The sequence below is a fragment of the Vipera berus genome, assembly GCF_964194415.1.
Source record: "Vipera berus genome assembly, chromosome: 3".
NCBI classification, from domain to species: Eukaryota; Metazoa; Chordata; class Lepidosauria; order Squamata; family Viperidae; genus Vipera; species Vipera berus.
In genome coordinates, this window is record NC_138204.1 from 133,495,700 (window position 1) to 133,519,044 (window position 23,345).

General features: G+C 37.4%; 1 protein-coding gene across 2 annotated transcripts in view; it reads right to left on the minus strand.

Moving 5' to 3' along the window:
• The window catches only part of CDH18 (cadherin 18), a gene marked incomplete at its 5' end in the record, with an annotated part of 209,102 nt that overhangs the window by 95,849 nt on the left and 89,908 nt on the right, over nucleotides 1–23,345 (minus strand). The window lies entirely within an intron of this gene.

The window sequence follows — 23,345 nt, forward strand, 5'->3', positions numbered from 1 at the left end:
TGCAAGTAGAAAAATAGGGACCACTATGGTGGGAAGGTAACAGCATTCTGTGCACCTTTGGCATCTAGTCATGCCGGCCACATGACCACGGAGACATCCTCGGACAAGCACTGGCTCTTCAGCTTCTATAACTATAACTAATCTATAACTATAACTAATCTATAACTAATAGAAGACAGCAAAGAAATAAGAAAACTCTTTTTGTAGACTAGGTATGATAATTCTCAGTAACACAACTCTGATCTTACAACTCAGATATTTGATAATTCAATCCTACATGCTTAAAAGTCCAAAGTGGCTTTTAAGGACAGCCCCATTTAAAATGTATTATAATATAGTAAATGGAAATTAAATGGGAGCATGTATCCCCATAGAAATATCTGCTACAGACTTAAACAGCCAAATCTCTATCAGAGAAACTCTTGGACAGAAGTCTTAGCTGACAAAGCTAAGAATCTGAATTGTGTCTATTGATTTATGAATAGATCAATATGAATCTAACAATCGAAATAATTCATTGATTAGTCCAGAATTAAATATTAATAACATTCAGATACCATGTTCAAAACCAGAATATTTAGGCAATATTTGTTACATACATCTTAAATGTACAACTAATTTCTTCATTCCTTCCCACACAAAAAATAATCAACCAATTCATTTTTTAAAACCTAGATGCAATTAATCGACATGTGCAAGACTTCATTATTCAAAAAATTGATCATGCCTTCCCTCCTGGTATTTTTGATGTATCTTCAAGTAGTAATATGGGTTCAGGAGTAAGGAATGCTCTCATAATGAATGATACAATCACTTTTCTTTAACAGAAGTGCAAGTGAAACAGAATATGGCTATAATAAAAGTTTATATCACTAAACCTTGCCCAATTAAACCCAACTTTTAATGGAATTAATGCATTTTGCATTAATCTTTACATCTTTAACTCACCTTTAAAATTACGGGGTGACCTGTATTTTTAATCTGTTTCCAGGAGAAACAAATAATATAGGAGAATCATATAAAATATTATTAACTGAGAATCCTTGTTTCATAAAGTAGAAAGTAAAGGCTTTCTCTGCCCTAGTTAAACAATGTTCAGTAAAGAGAGGTTTTCTAGATGTTCATTGTGATAGAAAACAGGTATTACATATAAGAGAATCCAATCCATTGATATATTGGAAATACTTAAAATGTAAACAGTATTATCAACAGAATCAAAGAAGAAATCATTGTAGCTTTATAAAGCTTATTTAATGGAAGAAATGACAATGATTACTTCCTTTAAATTGTTCTTTCAAAAGTAATTGTTTTTGCTGCAGTTTCATTTTAATTAATTACAAAAAAAATCCTTTCTAGAAGGAGAATATAATTTTTATTTTAGGGTAATCTCAAGGCAATAATCAAACATAATTTTCATCATCTAGGCAGTAGCAGTAAAATGTATAATGAAAAATAAAACCCTTTAATAATGAAATATAATCATTTTACATTTCTGGCAACAACTTAAGAAGGCTATATCTCAAAAATAAACTACAAGGACTAATGTCCATTTTAGCTCAGTTGCATCTTTAAAAGGTTCCAGGGCCATGTACATTATCCAGTCATCTATCAATATTTGAACATGCCAAATAAATTCAAAATCCCCATTTATTGGAAGTACTACCTGTCAGCTAAAAAGTACAACAATGAGTATAAAGTTCAGCATATTAGGAAAAAAGCATAGCAGCGTAATTATACAGAAAATAAGCAGAGAAGGGGATGGAATTACAGTAAAACAAATGTCAATATACTTGAATTTATGCTTTCACTCTATCTGTAATATATATATATTCGGTTCGAATCTCAGATAAAGGGTATGACTGACTGATGAGAACATAAAGAGTTCGAAATGATCATCTCAGCCTCCCAAAATTCTTTATTAGCAATTTGAATAATTTGTGTATATATATATATATATATATATATATATATATATATATATATATATATATATATATATATATATATATATATATATATATATATATATATATATATATATATATATATATATATATATATATATATATATATATATATATATATATATATATATATATATGTAAAGGTAAAGGTTCCCCCGCACGTGCGTGCTAGTCATTTCCGACTCTAGGGGCCGGTGCTCATCTCCGTTTCAAAGCTGAAGAGCCAGCGCTTGTCCGAGGACGTCTCCGTGGTCATGTGGCAGGCATGACTAGACGCCAAAGGAGCACAGAACGCTGTTACCTTCCCACCGTAGTGGTCCCTATTTTTCTACTTGCATTTTTACATGCTTTCGAACTGCTAGGTGGGCAGAAGCTGGGACGAGTAACAGGCGCTCACTCTGTTACGCGGCACTCGGGATTCGACCCGCCAAACTGCCGACCTTCTGATCGACAAGCTCAGCGTCCTAACCCACTGAGCCACCGCGTCCCTTTATATATATATATATATATATATATCTCCTAAAAACCTTCCTTTGGGGCATTCCTCTCCCCATTCCTCTGTTCCAAACAACACTGGTGGAATGAGTTTCCTGAAGGAAAGTTTTAATTTTCAATATACTAATCTGTCTCCTTGTTACTAATCTAAAAAGTCATAATTGCCCTAACTCTTATTTTTTGATATTTTAATATACTCCATGTGAACCTTTCAAGCCAATGTTTCATTAAGCACCACTCCTAGATATTTCCATTGCTATGTTGTTCTAGAATGGCTTCTCCATGGACAATTTCAACATTTTAGATTTTCCAAAATTATAATTTTGTTATCAGCATAATTTCTCAGTGTGATCATGTTCTGACTTTTTCGACTTTCTTTTCGACTCAGCTCTTATGCAGAGAGAAGAGCCATCTTATCTTCATAGATCAAAGTGAATACTGTGTCAGGTGCAAACAACCTGGAAAACTCTCTGAGTTCAAAGTACTGAAAAGTTTATTATTTCTACAAGAATCTGGTCAACTAACAATCAAAGCTAAATTGGCACTAGATAAGGGTCAACAGAATTCACAGGGGGCTGGGCTTGGATCGCTTGTGGTTGCACAATGATTTCAAGCTGATGATACATTTAACCTTGCCTTCCACCTCAGCCTGCTAATCACCTACATACTTTATGATACCACCACATCTAATAAGAGAAACAGTTGGGTGTAGTGGTTAAAGACATCAATTTACTAGTGAGGAGACTGTGCATTTCCATCTACCCTTAGGCATAAAGCCAACTGGGTGACCTTGTGCCAGCCATACACTCTAAGCCCTAGGAAGGCAAAATACTTGTGAAAAAAGTTGCCAAGAAAACTGCAAGGATTTAGCAAGACAGTTGTCAGGAGACAAAACTAATTTAAAGCAAATAATAATAATAGACTTAAAAATATACATATCCTTGTTTTACTCATTTTGTTGATTTTATGCCTGTAAGCTCCCCCACCCCATCTCTAGCAGATGGATTAGAGTAATTGCTACAATAAATTCAGTAGATACTTATCTGTCTCAGTATTGGCTGAGTTTATCTAATATGTATTACAATTTATTGTATCAAAAGAAGCAGCCAGATTAACAAATGTTACATGCAAACATTTTGCAGTACGCTTATATTCTTGGCAATGATTGACTGTGCTTTGAAACTTCATAAAACCTATTTTAAGCAAATTCAGTCTTTCAATTTATCTGATATTTTTGCATAATGTTCAGTAGAAATATCAGAAGGGTAATTTGTTATTCATCCTCAGGTCATTAGGTGTTTTTTTCTTTTTTTATATAAGTACAAGAATACCTACAGTATTCTTGAATGTATTTCTTTTCCATTAATATAAGAAAACTGTTCAGCTAGCAGAAATGCCCACCAGTGAAATATTTTTTATACTGTTGGAGGAATCATATATTCACCCAAAGCCTCATTGGGAGCCAATGAAGCAATCAATATCAATTTCAATTTTTGATTCATAGAGAATAATGCCCCCAAAATTCATGGATCCAAAAATATAATTAGCCCCTGACTACTCATGTTGTAGCAAAGGTCTTACTAGTCAATATTCATTACAATCAGGCATCTATAACTAACTATTCCATCAATTTCCCAGGCACTTTTCCTCCCAGTTGGCTCAAGTTCACTTTGATGTAATTTTGCAAATTACCCTTAATTTTAACAATTTCTATTAATCAGATTGGCAATTTATTAAGCACAAATTTAGATAAATGAAAATACCTAAATCTCTAATATATTTAATCCTTTGCTGAATATGGAATACATTTCATTTCATTTCATTTCCTATCTGAAATCCTGATCAAATCATGAATTAATGTGTTTATATATTACATATTATTATGTAGTTGTATATAATAGTGGACATTCCACACCCATTTGGGTAATAATTTCAGAGATATTTCCTTATATAAACAGAGAAACAGAATGACACACTGGTGGGCAAAACAGCAGAGGGAGTAGGAGCAACTTTCAAGTTCTTGCCAGCTTCCCCACTGAGTTTCCTTTTGGTCAGCTAGCAGGAAACATTAGAAATCCACCTTCCTTCCTTCCTTCCTTCCTTCCTTCCTTCCTTCCTTCCTTCCTTCCTTCCTTCCCTCTTCCCTCTTGCATCCTTCCCAATTCCCCATTGAGTTAATAAAAAAACAGTAAGTTATCACGTGGGTCAAAGATGGATGCACAGAGGTGCATGGGAGGTGCTGCAGGTCAGCAAGAATGTGCTACAAGGATCTGGGACATGTGCAGGGATGCACAAGGGGTATGCAAAAGGTGACCCATGGATCAGGGGTGTATGAGCGTATGAGAAGAGTTGTGTGGATTCGGGAAGGCACATGCAGTATGACATGGGTCAAGAAGGGTGTATTGGGGAGGTGTAAGAACCACTGTATTAATTGGGGAGGGCATTTGTGAATAGGGTCAGCTTTAATAGTTATTATTTTAAAACTAATCACAAAACATTACCAAATCACGATCATGCACAACAGAGCAGTGAAAATGTAACTCAAGACTTGTCTGCACTGAGGATGGATACTGTTGGTACACAGATACTACTTTATTTATTTAAATTTATTTATTTATTTATTTATTTATTTATTTATTTATTTATTTATTTATTTATTTATTTATTTATTTATTTATTTTATTAGGTTTCTATACCGCCCTATTCCCGAAGGACTCAGGGCAGTTTACAGGGCAATATTTAAAAGACAATATAAATTAAGATACAAATAGAATTAAAAAGAATTAAATTAATAATAGCCCAACAATAAAACAATGTTAAAACTTAAAACTAAAAACCCCCTCAGTCCAGGCCAGATAGATCAAAAAGCCAGGTTTTCAGGTCCCGGCGAAACAAGCGCAGGTCGGGGGCAATCCGGAGTTCCACAGGTAAATCATTCCAAAGGGCAGGCGTGACCACAGAGAATGCCCTCCCTCTGGGGATCACCCGCCGGCATTCCCTGACCAGCGGTACCCTAAGGAGGCCCTCCCTATGGGAGCGCATAGGACGATGGGAAGTTGATGCCGGCAGCAGGTGTTCCCTTAGATAGTCCGGACCCAAGCCATTTAGGGCTTTATAGGTCATCACCAGCACCCTGAATCTCACCCGGAGGGCAACTGGAAGCCAATGCAGCTTGCGGAGAAGAGGTGTTACATGGGAGTATCGGGAAACTCCCATCACAACTCATGCGGCCGCATTCTGCACCAGCTGAAGCCTCTGAGTGGTCCTCAAGGGCAGCCCCATGTAGAGAGCATTGCAGTAATCTAACCGGGAGGTCACGAGCGCATGAGTGACTGTGCGTAGGGCATCTCGGTCCAAATAGGGGTGCAACTGGTGCACCAGGCGAACCTAGGCAATAGGTCACAGCTCCTATATGATCTTCCAAACTGAGCCGTGAATCCAGGAGAACACCCAAGTTGTGAGCCCTATCAATGGGGGTAACACCTCACCCCCCATAGTTAACGATGGACAAAACTGGTTCTCCCGAGATGCCGGTATGCAAAGCCACTCAGTCTTGGTGGGATTGAGTCGAAGCCTGTTTCTCCCCATCCAAACCCGGACCGCCTCCAGGCAATGGGACATCACGTCGTGGGCATCACTGGGTTGGTTTGGGGTGGAAAGAAAAAGCTGGGTATCATAAGCATACTGATGATACCCCACCCCGAAACCACGAATGAGCTCACCCAGTGGCTTCATATAGATGTTGAACAAGAGGGGAGAGAGAACCGACCCCTGAGGAACTCCACAAACGAGAGGCCTCGGGGCGGACCTCTGCCCTCCCATCAACACTGACTGCGAGCGGCCCAGGAGGTAGGAGGAGAACCACTGTAAAACAGTGCCCTCCACTCCCAACCCCCTGAGATGCCGCAGTAGGATACCATGGTGGATGGTATCAAAAGCCGCTGAAAGATCTAACAGGACTAGGACAGAGGAACATTCCCTTCCCGAGCCCACCAGAGATCATTCACCAGGGCGACCAATGCCGTCTCTGTGCTGTACCTGGGCCTGAAGCCCGATTGGTATGGGTCTAGATAATCAGTTTCCTCCAGGAACAAAGGAAGCTGATGCGCCAGCACGGTCTCAACAACCTTTGTAAGAAAGCGAAGGTTGGAGACCGGATGATAGTTATTCAAAATAGCCGGGTCCAGAGCAGGCTTCTTGAGAAGGGGCCTCACCACTGCCTCTTTCAAGGCAGTTAGGGAAGGTACCCTCTCTCAAAAAAGCAGTTATTACTGCCTGGAACCAGCCTCGTGTCTCCTCCCGAGCTGAATACACCAGCCAGGAGGGGAACGGGTCCAATTAACACATGGTGGAGCTCAGTCTCCTCATGGTCCTGTTCACCTCATCTGGGGACACAGGATCGAATTCACTCCAAATGACATTCTCAAGACCGCTTGTTTCCTCCCCGCCAGTCTCTGCCCAGTCAGTGTCCAGACCAGCCCGAATCTGAGCGATTTTGTCCACAAGATGATGGCTAAACTCCTTGGCCCGCCCCTGCAAGGGCTCCTCCTTCAACTCCCAATTAAGGAGGGAGCGAGTCACCCTAAACAGGGCGGCCGGGCGATTATCTGCAGACGCGATGAGGGCAGCGAAGTAATTAGACTTCGCCATCCTCATCACCGCGAGGTAAGACCTCGTAGCGGCTCTCAACTGCAATCGGTCAGATTCAGATCGGCTGGATCTCCAACAGCTCTCCAGACCCTGTCTCCGACGCTTCATCTCCCGGAGCTCCACAGAAAACCATGGAGCCCACCGGGATCTGCGCCGGATCAGGGGTCGCAAGGGTACAACACGGTTGAGCGCCTCGGTGGCAGCCCTCTCCCAGGCCTCAACCAAGACATCGGCCGAGCTGTGAGTGAGGGAGGTAGGTATAGACCCAAACGCCATCTGGAACCGATCTGGATCCATTAGGTGCCTGGGGTGGAACCACCTGGTCAGTTCCGTAGCCCAGCAGCAAGGGGTGGCAAAGCAGAAGACCAACTGCAGGAGGTGATGATCAGACCATGACAGGGGGACAACAGTTGGCGAGTCCCCTCCCAGATCATCAAACCACTGTCCAGATAGAAAAACTAGGTCGAGAGTGTGACCCTCCTCATGAATCGGACCCTGAATTATTTGGGTCAGGTCCATGGCCGTCATGGAGGCCATGAACTCCCGAGCTAACTCTGACAATCCCTCCAGGGAAGGAAGGTTAAAGTCGCCCAAAACTATAAGTTTGGGACACTCAACCACCAACCCTGAAAGGGCGTCGAGAAGCCCGGGCAGGGCCGTTGCTACATTGCTGGGTGCCAGGTATGTCAGCAACAAGCCCAACTGAGCCCCAGGGCCACACCTCAGGAGGACTCACTCCCACCCATCTGTACAACAGTGGTTTCCCACGGACATAAGGTCTCCTGTATAACCACTGCATAACCTACCCTGAGCCCACGGCCAGTGAAGCACACAGAAACCTGGAGGGCAAAGCTCAGTCAGAGGGACACCTCCCTCTGAGCCCAACCAGGTTTCGGTAATGCATGCCAGATCCACGCATTCCTCCTCGATCAAGTCACAGACGAGGGGAGCTTTGTTCGCAACAGATCTGGCATTAAAATATACCAGCCTGAACTCAGGGGCCTGATCCCCCTCACCCCTGGATAAGCGGGTACCAACCAGAGGGTCAGAGCGCGCCACCGCTTGAAGACAGCGGGGGCGTGATCCCAGATATTGATATGGCCCTCCGTGTAACCATCTGCTGCCATTCCCAATCATCGTGGGGATTTGAGACCCCACCCCACTACTGGGAAAACCAAGACCCCAACCCAACCCCGTCTTGCCGGGAACCATCCCAGGCCTGGACTCATGGCTGGTCATCCTTTCTCTAGGGATCCAGGCCACAGGCTTTACCCCAAAATACATTTTTGTATGTCTTTTGTCTGCAACTATTCGTAACAGGGAATATACTCTCATGCACAGTCCATCAAACCTTAATCTAAATTTTGCCAGAATTTAAACAGAATTATTTTACCAAAGTTACTGCAACTTTTGTGCTTATATGTATCTTGTTAGGTACATCATAATTCAGCAAGTGTAGTGGTCATAACTAATTTCTAAACTGAGGTTCTGGCCAAGACCACAGCTGTTGTGTAGTTAACAGGGAAAAACAACTACTTAAATTAATTTATATACTTAGAATGCAAACTTTACAATCCTCTAGTCATGTTAAATTCTTTCAAAACTTAAAACTGATGAGAATAAGGATTTCAAGTAGCATTTAAGATAGGAGAAAATGAAAGGCAAAGATGTTGCTAGGCAAACTTATCTGCAGAGGCTAAAAACTAACAATGCTTTTCTCTTCAGCCACAGTACTATTTACTTTAATGAAGTCTAACCTTGCAGCCAATCAGTTTATTTGGTATTATTTTTACTCTTAACTATTTAGAGGGTGCTATTTTTTGTGCAGTATGTAAAATATTCTTTAACATCAATAATACTAAGGTGATTATTACACTGCTGGCTGATATGTATGATTCTACATCCTGGGCAATTGCCAAATACTGTTACGATATTTATAAGATCAGGTCAAATTTCGACCCAGCAAAATAAATATTCTATTCCTTGATAGGCATTTTAGCTCTTTTTCTGTTTGTCCTGCTTTATACTGTAACTATATAATAACTGAAGGTATATTCTTTTCTTTTTATTTATTATTTGGTCTAAGGCTGTGAATTGAATAAATTAAACCAAACTATGGCTATTAAGTATAGTCAGTTAGGATTTCCCGGTGTAGAATGACAAAAATCACTGAATAAATGTTAGCACAAAGTAACTGCAAGGTTACTACATTTGATTTCATTGTTTAAACTTGTAGTTAACTTGTGCAAACATTCATTCAGTGGTTTTTGTCATTCTACATTAGGAAATCATAACTCACCATACTTACCTATCAAACTAGGTTTGATTTACACAAACACCAGATGAGATGACCACCTGGCCAAATCATGTCAAATACTGATTATTCTAACCACTGTTGTATCCCAAGGAAAAGACTCTCCTAATTCTTTAATTCAGAATAATTCCAAATATAGATTTAATAAGATCCATTTTGATGCAGTGGTTAAGGCATGGGCTAGAAAGTAGAAGACCGTGAGTTCTAGTCCCACCTTAAGCACAAAGCCAGCTGGTTGTTTGAGGGACAGTCACACTTCTTGGCCCTGGGGAAAGACAAAGGCAAACCACTTGCAAAATCTTGCCAATAAAAATGCAAGGACTTGTCTAGGCGGTTGTCAGGAATCAAGACTGACCCAAACACACATACACAAACACACACACACACACAGTGTAATATAATGGGCCAAAACTGTAATATTTGCTCAGCTCCAACATGTATTAAGTGAACATATGTTTTAATGTATTTTTGTTACATTATAATGTAGGTTGTTAAAGTAAAAAGTTGAATAAAAATGTGATTAATGGTTTTGATCAGTGGGGGGGGGTTTGACATCAACTTTTTCTTAGAAACAATATGTATCAGAAGGGTTTAAGGAAAAATAAAAAAAGAGTTTTATATAAAGACAGCATTTATCCAAATAGCCTTCCTTGCCAGCATTGAGTTGAATATACGGACAGCACAACTTTGCCAAAGCTGCTTGATCAAATCTGAATCGCATTAAAAGCTTATGAATGAGTGAACAATCTCTTTAAAGCTGTATTTGGTTATCTTGCCCAATGTTTTCTTCTATCTTTTCAAGGCACTAAAATGAATAGATAAGCTATTAAAATTAGGCATGGAAAGATTTTATGAATTGTTGAGATTTTTTTTTAAAAAAAGAACTTTCAATATTGCCAAAATAGAGAAAAATGAGAAGAATCCTCATATCTGTATTTTTTTTAAAGAAATCAAGGTAGAAACTTTTAAAGTAACATTATGGAGGACACTTAGTAAGGAAAAATACTGAACGCATAAGTATTCAAGCTTAGCCACTAATGCCCTAAGTTTAATATAGAGTTTTCTGCACGTATAATGCTATAATCATCAGGAATATGATTTATGAGTAAAAAAATGAGAAATGAAACAAGGCTTCATATCACAAATCTCCTGTCTCCAAAGCACCAGCAGTTTTTTACCAATGTGGACAGGAGATTGAAATACAAGAAAAGGAAGAACATTCATTGTCTTGAAAACATGAATGACAATGAACATTTTCAGTCTCAGCCTAATGCTAACCCAATCATTTTGCCATCAGAAATGAACATTTGGCTGGGAATTGGAGAATACACCTTTCACTGTCATCTTAACTACTTTCTCTTTCTTCTGACAAAATTAAAATTTGGGAAAGAAGAACAATATTGGTAAGCACTATAAGCATCATGAGCATAGGCTTAAGAGGTTAAAACCTTTCAGGAATGAATTGAAACAGGTTCTTGTGAATTGCATCTGGTTATATATAACATGCATTTGATTATTATAATGTTTATTTCCCCTTGGATAGAAATTAACCTTGGAAAAATCAGAAGTTAAAAAGTTTCTTGCAATCTTGGTCTGTACAAATAATGAGTAAATTATTCACTTTCTATTTAACTTTATGCATGAAGGCTCTATTTGAAATTCTTCCAAATTGAATAAAAGACAGAAGAAAAAAACTGCATGAAACATTCATTAGTTAAATATGGGATTAAATTATATCACAATCCACATAGATGAACAAATATTATAGGCAATGACAGCACACTAATTTGTTTATCTTGGAAAGAAATCTATAGTCAATGACCAATTTTGCAAGAAGAGAGTGAATCTTAGCTTACCATGAATAATTTACATATTAGGGCATGCTGTGGTTTTTTTCACCTCACCTAGTGAGAATAGTATTAGAAATTTACAAATTACATTATGGTCCAAATCAAAGACCCAGGCTTTGTCTTTTTAGAAGACAAAGTCACAAACAAACATATACAAATTCTGGTTAGTTCCTTAGTGTCAATGTTGGATTTCTAATTTGGATGACATAATGATTTTTCAATACTTACAGATTTAATTATTTTTGGAGGGAGGAACCAAGAAATATTTAGCAATGCCACTTGTTCATAAAGTTGTTAGCAAAGCATTGTATGTAAAGATATTTTGGGTAGCTCTACAGAACTACAGGGTTTGTGTCACTATGAGATGCCACAAAATTTATACACTGATTGGAAAAAAGAAAACATGGCAAACAATTCATTCTGGATTGTAAAGTAATAGAAAGCCAAGGAGAGGTTAAGAAAGAGGCATAAAGAAAGAGGCAGATGTACAGACAAGAGTATGTACGTATGTATGCAATATAAATAATCACATTAGGAAAATTTAAGATCAAGAGTCCTTCAGATAAAACTGTAGCAGGATTATCATATAATAATCACATGAAAAATCCATAAATTTACAGCAAAAGATACAAATTGGCTGTGTTTCATCATTTAAGTTTTATAAGACTTACGGAGAAAAAATGCTGACTGGTAATCCATTTTATAGTGCATATGAAATATTTGTGTTTGGTCATATTTTTTGTCTGATACCATGGTTTGAACTCTTTTTATTAATTTTATGTATTAATTAGTTTATCAAAATATAAAATACAAAAATGCAAAGAAAACTAAAAATAATGGAAAAATAGGGGAGGAAAAGGGAAAAAGGGAAAAGTGTAGGGGAAAGGGGGAAAGAAAAAGAAAAGCATTGACTTCAAACTCTGTTTGATGCAGCAAAATAAAGTAATAACATAACAACCTTGACATTTTACTTTTACATTGTAATATATACTAGCCATTTCTATAGCAACAAACCTATCTAATCAACAAAACCCAAAATCAAAGTTTCATGTTTTTTCCACCTCAAGCACAAAACCAGTTTCCAAGTGGAAACAAAATTAATTGTATTCTATTCTTTAATCAAAGCAGTCAATTTTGCTATCTCTGCTAACTCCATCAGTTTTTGCAGTCATTCATCCATTGTGGGAATCAAAGTATTCTTTCATTTCTGTGCATAAAGTGTTGTTGCTGCTATCAACATATATAACAACAAAGTTCCAAATTTATTTTCCAAGTTCTTTATCCATTAACCATAGTTTCAACTCTTAAGTTTGTATATGTATGTCTTCTTTAAAAAATTTCTTTATCAAGAAAATTATTAAGGATAAACATCTTCCTTTGTAATCTACTGTGGTTAGTTATCTCTTGCCTGGAAACCTTAACATAACAGATCCAATAAATCTACTTGCAGCCTCTGACCTACAACAGTGTTAAATCATTCTTTATTTAAAAAAAGATAAAGTTTTGTTTCTGCTCAAAGTGATATTTGTTGGAATTAATTTTGCCAATACTTGAATAAATATTATATGTCAATCTGTGAAAAGAACTATAAAGCTAATCAATAATATCATTGAAGAATACCCACCCACCCCAGCTAAATGAATGTTAAAAATAACCCACCTTTAAAAAGAAGGGACTCAAAGTGCAAAGCACTTAACCAACAGCAGGGAACAATTACACTCAGGCTGAAACTGACAGTTGCCAACTTATATAAGAACAAGCTTATAATCATTCATCCAGGAAAAAATGCCAAAGTGAAAAAGGAACTTTTCAGACAACAATAGGTCCACAAAATCTTCCTGCGTTTGATAAAAAAATAATAATGTTAAGAAAGTCTATTCTACACCTTTTGCTAAAGGCAAACTCAAATGTTTGATGTTTTTATACATCTGGTTTACTTAATAGCTACTTAGCCTTATCAAAATTCGTCATGGAGGATTATCTCCAGTATTGAACCTGGAGGTTCAATGTCTTTGACAGTATCCCAGTTTTGAATGGAGAAAGACTGGGGACTCTTTAGTTCACTGAATCTAATCCCCCAGTTCTTGCAATATTCCAGATTAAAACAAACAAGGCACAGTTCTTACTGTTAATTCAATTTATTAGTGAAGGAGAGCTGATCTTCTCTCTGAATAATCGATTCCACTATCCAATTTCACAATTAAGGTGTCATTTTTATACAATGAACTAGATCCTTCCATTGAATTAAATATGTGAATCTTCTGTGCAACTTTTCTTCAGATATTTGAAAAGTGCTAAATCTCCTCAGTCTTCCTTTTTCAAAGCTAAACATGCTAATTTCTTCAACAAATGCTCATAGAATTTTCTAATCCCTTGCTCAACTTCCAGTCTTGTTTCTGATTCTTGCATCCTTGAGCAGCACTGGATAGAGCTAGGCACAGTAACTGAGATTGGATCAAACCAATGCAGAATAAAGTGGAAACATTGCTTTGCTCTGATTTGAAAACTACACCCGAGTTATTGTGTCCTAAAACTGTATTAGAGGTTTTTTTGCAGCCATATCACATTGCTGCATATCACACAAACTCAGTTTGAAAGGAAATAATTATTCCAAGAACTTTTACACAAATAGTATTACTGGTCAGGTATTTTAGCATTTGACTTACATTCTCTAGATCAGAGGTCTCCAACCTTTTTGGCAGCCCAGAAAGGGAGGCAGGTACTGTTACATGCGCATGCACAAATGGGCCATGCATGAGCATATGCACACATGCAAACTGGCTGCATGTGAGCACATGTGTACGTGCAAACAGGGCCGCAGGAGCGTGAGTGCTGCAAATGGGGTGGTGCTAGCACTGGTGGGATACTTGGGGTGGTGCTAGCAATGGTGGGCTGCTTGGGGCAGCACCAGTACCAGCGGGACATTCAGGACAGGGCAGTGCTATGCCAGCAGGATGCTTAGGGTGGTGCTAGTGCCACCGGGATGCTTGGGGCAGGGTGGTGCTAGCGCCAGTGGGATACTCGGAGAGGCACTAGTGCCAGCGGAATGCTCAAGGCAGGGAAGTGCTAGCGCCAGTGGGATGCTTGGGGTGGTGCTAGAGAAAGTGGGGGGGTGAGTGCACACGCACAGAGATACACACACACACACGTGCACAGGCCAGCCCTTCACGTGGCTGGGTGACCAAGAAGCCAAGGCCCGGTAGTGGGCTACAGCCCACTAACCCTGCTCTACATGAAGAATCCTTTATATCTTTTTGCTACTCTCAGTCTATTTTTCTAATTAATCAAGACAATTTCAAATTTTATTTCTGCTTTACTGTGAACCAAACTATTTATTTTTCAATTTATCTTCCTAATTTTTGTATTTGTTTGCTTTTCTTACTCTTAATCTATCTTCCTTTGGTTAAATTATTTGACTTGTATTTGCATTCTTTCCAGAATCCTTTCATCTTATTGTTACAATTGCTACCTTAATGGATACAGTTGAACAACCACATACTTCTTAAAGCACTGGTTTCTACAAGAGTTTCTTCCCTTATAATGGTTTTTCTTTCCTGAATATTTTGTTTTATGTTGGACATTGCATCCAACCATGAGAAAAAAAACCTGAAATGGACAATGTGATATCACAAGAAAAGCTAAATCTTTTCATCCTTATATTCCATCACTGGATGCCAGTAGATCAGGTAAAGACTAAATCACAATGTTCAATTCACCCATGTTATGAATTCTTCTCCATCCTACAAGTAAATGCTTGTGTAAATTTGTGTGTGCGTGTGTGTGTGTGTGTGTGTGTGTGTGTGTGTGTGTGTGTGTGTGTGTGTGTAAATCCTATTAGGTAAAAGTCATACGGTAGCTCTATTTTTCATGATAAATAATCCAGAACAGAAAATGAGTCATTATGGGCTACTTACATTCTGCTCAATGCAAAATTAGTTAGGTTTCTTCCAGACCACATTTCTGGCCTCAGACTGATTTGGACACTCCTTAAATACTTACGATTTAGAGAGATATTATGTTTGAAATGCAGCTACAGAATGACTCTTTGTCCTTTAGTTATTATTGACCACTTGAAGTATTAGGAGTAGAGACAGCAAGCAAGAACATCTCATGTTACTCCATTCTTTTCCTTGCTCAGTTTTCTGAATTCATTAATTAACAGGATCCAGCATGGATTTATGATGAAGATATCATGCTGGGTTAATGATAGATTTAACTGCCTGGTAGGTCAGGTAAATGCCATTGATCTAGTATATCCTGACTTCAGCAAGGTTTCTGACAAAGTTTATCATAGCATCTTTATTAACAAAATGGTCAAATATAGGTTGACAATTTAACCTTTAACTGCATCCACAGTTGGTTCAAGAACTGTACTTAAAGGATAGTTATAATTAGCATCAAATCTACCTGGAGAGATATTTCAAGCGAAGCACAGTAAAACTGAGAATTCAGATCACTGTAAGTGATTTTCCTACTTTCTTTGCCTTGGTCAGCCCTTACTTGGATAGTTGTGTTCAGTTCTACAAACTTTATTTTTTTTTAAAAAAAAAGCCCTGGATAAACTGGAACAAGTCCAGAGAAGGGCTACCAGGATGATGAAAGAACTGGAAACTAAGTCCTATGAGAAACAATTAAAAATTTATGTATGTTTATTTTTCAGAAGAGAAGGGAACAGGGGGACATGATAACTATTTTCAAACATGTGAAGGGCTGTCACATTATAGTTCAGACTTATTTTCATTTGCTCTGGAGAGTAAGGGTAGAACTAATGAGATGAAATTTCAAACATGTCGATACAGATTAGATATTAGGCAGAAGTTTTTTATCATAAGAGCTGTCAATCATTGGAATAGGTAATCACATGAAATGGTTTCTTTAACTTCACTGGAAGTTTTCAAACAGCGGCTGGATAGTAACTTATCAGGGATGGTGTGGTGAATCCTGCAGTGTGCAAGGGGTAGATTTGATGATCTCTTAGGTTCCTTCCAATTCTTTTATTCTATATTTAGTTTGTTACATCTAGAGTTTCCAATGATTTGGCTGTCTACTGAAACCAATCTACTTCCTTTATCTTGGAATTCTGATGATAGAAAAATGATACATGACATTTTGAATATGGAAAAGGAGGAAATCTGAAATGAAAGTGTTTTACGTAGTGCTTTTAAATCTTAAAAACTTTTAGATGTGTGGATTTCAGTCCTAGAATTATCAATAAACACCATGCTTGCTGGGAAATTCGGGGAGTTGAAGTTCACACAAAAGGAAAATACTCAGGTGGGGGGGAAAACTTTCTAGAAGAGAAGTGTTTCTCTCATACATACACTTCAGAAAGAATTTCTGATATTTGACACAGAGAACACAAGAAAGTCTCAGTCTAAAGTTTTGTATTCTTCTCTAAATCTTTTTAAGTACACTAAAACACCTAGTAACTCAAGAAGAAAATAGTCTTTTCTAATATTCAGTATAAAGACTGTAACAGCCATACTATGTAGAACAGATATGCTGAGGACTGGCAAAGCACATCCATAAACACCAATCAGCATTCAGATGAGACAGTGGAAACTCCTTAATTTGATAACACATGGACAGACCTGGCTATAGTTTCAATGGAAACTGTGAGTATCCTGGACCAAGCTAAATCCAAAAATATTAAAGAATTCCTGGAAGCTTGGCATTTGGACAAATCAGCAATTAATAGATACACAGAGATAAACTGTATCTACAAATGCATTAGAACATCAACTCTTCTGATTTAGAAACAGACCATAATAGAATGGCTTGTTTTATATAACCAGACTTTGTCATGTAATCCTGAAAACAAATACTTAAAAGGCATTTCCAAGCTGAAATAACTGTATTAACTAGACTCAGGAAAAGAGAACTTATTCTTTTTGTTGCGAAAGTTTCATATTCTGAGTAATGGAAAATTTCACACTAGAAGATTTGTATTATATTATGTTTTATTATCCAAGGTTGCAATCCTATGGTACCCTCTTAGTAACTAAGTGATCTCTATATTTCTAGTTTCAATTCCCAGCTCATTTTCTTCATGCCAAATATGCTAGTATGTGAGCATAGAAACAATGGTCATGGTTGTCCCAAAGGTGCTTTTTCAAGAGGCAACTGGATTTTTTTGTTTTTCTTTGAAGATGTTTCACTTCTCATCCAAAAAAGCTTCTTGGATGATAAGAGAAACTTTTTCAAAGAAAAACAAGAAAGTCCAGTTGCCTCTTGAAAAAAACACCTTTGGGATAGAAATAGAGACACATTGCAGATTGAAAAAGAAGAGTCTTTGTATTCATGTTAACTTCATGTTAGCTCCAGATAGCTCCTTGATGGTAACAGCAAAGAGATTCAACAACACTACTCCCCAACTCTATCCTAGCATCTAGTGAGTATCTACAACCTTGATACAATATATCTGCAACCTTGATGCACAGTATCCTGTTCTGAGCTAAATTGTCTCCCCCCCACACGTTGCTTACAAGACACCCCCCCCCAAAAAAAAAACAAAAAAACAAAAAAAACTGCACTTAGTATGAGATGCAGAAACATCCATATCTTTCTATCCAATGTTAGTTTGGGGCTACCTAGGTATTAGAAAACTTGGTGCTTCTGATATAAAAATCACTCTGGAAAGGAGTTAAAAGACATATTTATTTGCTGCTACTTGCCTGTCAACAAAAGTGCGTATAGTCAAGGCTATGGTCTTCCCAGTTGCAATGCATGGCAGTGAAAGTTGGACCATAAGAAAGGCTGAGTGCCAAAGAATTGAGGCCTTTGAACTGTGGTGCTGGAGAAGACTCCTGCAAGTCCCTTGGACTGCAAGGTGATCAAACCAGTCAGTCCTAGAGGAGATCAACCCTGACTGCTCTTTAGAAGGCCAGATCCTGAAGCTAAAACTCAAATACTTTGGCCACCTAATGAGAAGGAAGGACTCACTGGAGAAGAGCCTAATGCTGGGAAAGATTGAGGGCAAGAGAAGAAAGGGACGACAGAGAATGAGGTGGCTGGATGGAGTTACTGAAGCAGTAGGCGTGAGCTTAAATGGACTCCAGAAGATGGTAGAGGACAGGAAAGCCTGGAGGAACGTTGTCCATAGGGTCGCGATGGGTCGGACACGACTTCGCAACTAACAACAACAACTTGCCTCTAAGTAAATTTCATGCATTTATTTAAAAAGAAGTTTCATGAAAGTATGAATGTATGGAATATTCTGTTGGCTTTAGTATTATATAATATGTATCATGAAAGTTTTGTTCCAAGGTAGCAGCAATTGCTGCTTTGAAAAATCCTTAAAGGTATTTCCAGCAGCACATTTGCCAAATGAACATTGAACAAATTTCAAAACCTGCAGAAACATGCTGATCTAATATATAGCCTTCATGAATAATATGTTTTGGTAACTCATAATGCTATCAATAGGTTTTCAAGGAAGAGATGAGGCTATCACTCTTAACTCATAAGCACATATCTGTTTACCATATAGATCCTGTCTTTTCTTTAGGACAATTCCCTTCTTATAAATGTAAATATGATTTTTTTTCCTGAAAGTAAATTTGGGTTTAAATAACTATCTCAGGAAAGATCAATATGATTGCAGCAGGTTTCATGTGGAGTTAGGCTCAGCTTTCTTTTTCCAAATGTATTGGTCCCTATTGAAAAATATTGTCTCTTCTCCATTCTTGAATACTTCACTGAAGCCAAAATTTCAATTTTTCCTTTAAATCTGAATAAAAGTAAATCAGATAGAATTTTAGAGAAAAGGGATGACAATAACAAAAGACAATAAGAGAAAAGAAAAGAAAATGATGGTAATAAAGAAAAAGCAGAGTTTATAAACTGGAGGGGAAAAATATGACACAGTATGAGATTGTTTTTTACCCAGTTGAATTTAGGTGAATTTCGTGGAATAAAATTATAGCAGCAACATCAATAATTGGCATATATATAGAGAGGGGGGAAAATTCCCACTCAAGGACATGATATTTATAGACAAACTGAAATAATCACTGACAGAATTATCAATAAATTTTAACTTAACTGAAGCCAAAGGCTCACTTAGGAACATATGTCTGCTCTATAAAAAAGTATAACTGAGAAGATGAACTTTGATTCTTTAATATGACCTCCTCTTAACACTACAAAGTAGAAATCAATCATGGATAATAATACATTTTAGATTACTCAGTGGAGGCTATCATCAAAAGGCTAAAGTTTAATTGAACATTACATTTTCAAATCACATTCTTTTTTTTTCCTCCTCTCCTTCTTTGTTTTGTGTTAATAGAACACTTCTCCCAGGTTTTAGTGAGGAATACTTATCTTTGAATGAGTTATTGGATGGTTATTTCACTCATTTGTTTAATAAGATACACTCCAACCGCCCAGAATTATGATCTGTATTCAATAGCTGCGCCAAGAATACCCAGAATTACAGCCATAGATTAAATAATGCAAAGGGTAATTTCTTTGCAGTGAAACCTATTCCCTGCATTTCTATATGCTTCATTATTTTCAGTGCAACTTGCTCGAATGATTTACATGAAGTTTACATGAGATTTCTCAAGAAATGGATTGGGTGTTTTCATTCCAAAACTAATTCAAGATAAAATGGGTATTGACCACAAGCAAAATCTAGCAAGCATTTCATTGCACCTTAAATATCAGGGGCTCGTTCCTAGATCTAGGCAGAAAGAAAAAAAGAAAGAAAGAAAACCTTCTGCCATAGTTCAACTTTCTTCTCAGTATGCTGTGCTTTTAAAAATATATATTTATAAATTCTACTGGAAGGGATCTATTGGAACCAGCTGCCCGTGGAGCTTAGGACTGCCCCCGACCTTCGATCATTTCGCCGAGACCTGAAGACCTGGCTCTTCGAGCTTTCTGGCCCAGGCTGAGTTTTAATTGGGGTTTTAATTGGGGTTTTATATTTTTTAGGGATTTAATTTAATCTTTTTAAAGTATTCTTAATTTTTGTATTAATGTTTTATATACCCTGTGAAAGCTGGACCATACGAAAGGCTGAGCGCCAAAGAATTGATGCCTTTGAACTATGGTGCTCGAGAAGACTCCTGCGAGTCCCTTGGACTGCAAGGCGATCAAACCGGTCAGTCCTAGAGGAGATCAACCCTGACTGCTCTTTAGAAGGCCAGATCCTGAAGCTAAAACTCAAATACTTTGGCCACCTAATGAGAAGGAAGGACTCACTGGAGAAGAGCCTAATGCTGGGAAAGATTGAGGGCAATAGAAGAAGGGGACGACAGAGAATGAGGTGGCTGGATGGAGTCACTGAAGCAGTAGGCGTGAGCTTAAATGGACTCCAGAAGATGGTAGAGGACAGGAAGGCCTGGAGGAACATTGTCCATAGGGTTGCGATGGGTCGGACACGACTTCGCAACTAACAACAACAACATACCCTGTAAACCGCCCTGAGTCCTACGGGAAAAGGCGGTATATAAATTCAATAAAATTCAAATTCAAATTAAAATACTGTATTAATACAACATGTGACCTTTAAAAAAAAAAAACATTAAAAAAACCCAAAGCCATCACTTTTAAAAATATTTAAAATGTGAAAGGTTAGACCATCGATCGATAAATTTATATCTTCATTGAATGTTATAGTATATAATCTGTAATCTTGTCATACAGGTGAAAGCGCAGGTTAGTAGATAAATGTTTATGCCTTTTGAAGTACCCAGTCTAGAGCCAATAATTACTCAGGGAGTTTTCACATCTAAGGGAGGATTAGATCTTCTGACACCTTAATCAATGTACCAGGTGGTAGATAGAGGAAAAAATGCTGCATGATCTCATAAGAAAGCTACCTATTTTGGTTACATACATGTATAAATAATTAAAACTTTAAATTGGGGGGGGGGTCTGCAGCTTATATGATCTTTCAATATAAACCATGTTGGCTACAGTGGAAATGAATCAAAGTTCGCATCCTTGTTTTTTTTTAGATAAAACCTGTTTTAATATGCAGGGTTAAATAATGGATTGTTTTTGTTTTGTTTTGTTTTAAAAAAAACTTTATCGTCTTAATGTGCAAGGCCAGAAGATGGATAGGTTTTTCAGAAACATTTTCCAAACTCTTAGTTTTCCAAGTGTCTCACAATAGTTCAACAAGAGTTGAAGGTCCTGGCCTCAAGGAAACAAACCCAATGAGAAAATAATGAGAAGAACGGAGGTAATACAGACAAAGAAGAAAAGAGTCCTTCAAGGACAGAATTAAATTAGCTATAAACTGTATGTTTGGATTGGTAATAACTTTTTGTTTTTGTGCTCTTGTTTACATACGAAGTGTTGGGACTTGGCCCCTGATCAATAGAAAAGACTGAATTAAGACCTTCCTTTTCATTAACTCAGATGTGATTTTTTTCCCCTTAACCAAGCCGTTCTGCCATTCACAAGGCAATCCTTTCTCCCAATTTGAAATAGACTTTTGTAACTTTAGACACTAAGGGGGAAAACTGGTGCTTGGGTAAGAAGCCCTGGGTAGGCAGCATGCTGCATTGGATATATTATCCGACCCTATTTATTTATTTGAACAATTTATATGGCTGCACACCTCATTACAGTAACTCCAATCTAATGGAGAAGGGATGAAGAGGATCGTAAGAGTCAATAAGACTATTAACAAAGGATTCGCAAAGCCTCCCAATTTCTAATTATTTTTCTTATGCATACCAAGTTATTCAGTTTTATTAAATTAATTCACTAAAATTTAGAAAAATGTTGTTTTAAAAGAGTTCCATCATAATTTGAATCAGTATAGAGTTGTGCCAGTGTGGCTCTTTTGACTACCGATAAAAGTATGTGGGGTTTTTTTTGTTTTTTTTTATTTTCTTCCAATGTGGCTGAGATATTCACTCCATTTAGTAATAGGAATATGTCTTCCATCTGAATTTCTCCATGACGTTTGTAATATGTATTATTTATGTATTACATAATTTCAATTGTTGAACAACGGGGTATTGTATAAGGTTATGCATGATTTATAATTTCAAGTTATTTTAATTCATGTCTCTCTCATGCTGGTAATGACCTTTAAAGCCCTACATGGCATGGGTCTGGAGTACCTTAGGGAGCACCTGCGGCCGGCATCAATTTCCCTCCGCCCAGTGCGCTCCCACAGAGAGGGCCTCCTCAGGGTGCCACCGGTCAGAGAATGCCATCTGGTGGCCCCCAGGGGGAGGGCCTTCTCTGTGGGTGCGCCGGATTTGTGGAACCGCTTACCGGTTGAGCTCCGGATGGCGCCCAACCTTTGTTCCTTCCGACGTGATCTAAAGACCTACTTGTTTGAGCAAGCCGGCCTGGTCTGATGGGTTTGGGTTTTACAGTATTATTGCTTTTAACGTATTGTAACTTATTGTTGTATTGTATTGGGCATTATGTTTAATCTTTTCTTAATTTTTGTATTTTTGTATTTTAGTATTTATTGCCCTGTTCACCGCCCTGAGTCCTTCGGGAGAAGGGCGGTATACAAATAAAATAATAATAATAATAATAATAATAATAATAATAATAATAATAATAATAATAATAATAATAATAATAATAATAATAATAATAATAATAATAATAATAATAATAATAATAATAATAATAATAATAATTATTATTATTATTATTATTTATATGTATGTCTTCAACATACATTGGTAAAAATGGAAGAAGAGTTGAAAGAATTAAGAAAATGCAAATAATACAAAAGTCATGTTGTTTGGTAAGTGACATATACATTAAGAAAACCCATGGAAAAACCAATTAATAGAATATTGTATCAACCATTGAACACATACGTTATACAGAATTATAAGTATTGCTTATATGCATCAGCTACATATAATTCCAAAAGTACTCATTTGTCAAAACTAAGTTATAGTTGCTTAATTTTAAAATCACAACATTCTAATGACTAATCCAACTATAATCCTAGTGTTGTGTTGATATTATACTTTCATATTTCAGAATGAAAGAGAAATGCCATATTTTTAACAGCAGAAAAGGTCTGTAATTAATCAGAACTCCTAAATCTGACAAGGCACAAGTTTTGAAATCAGT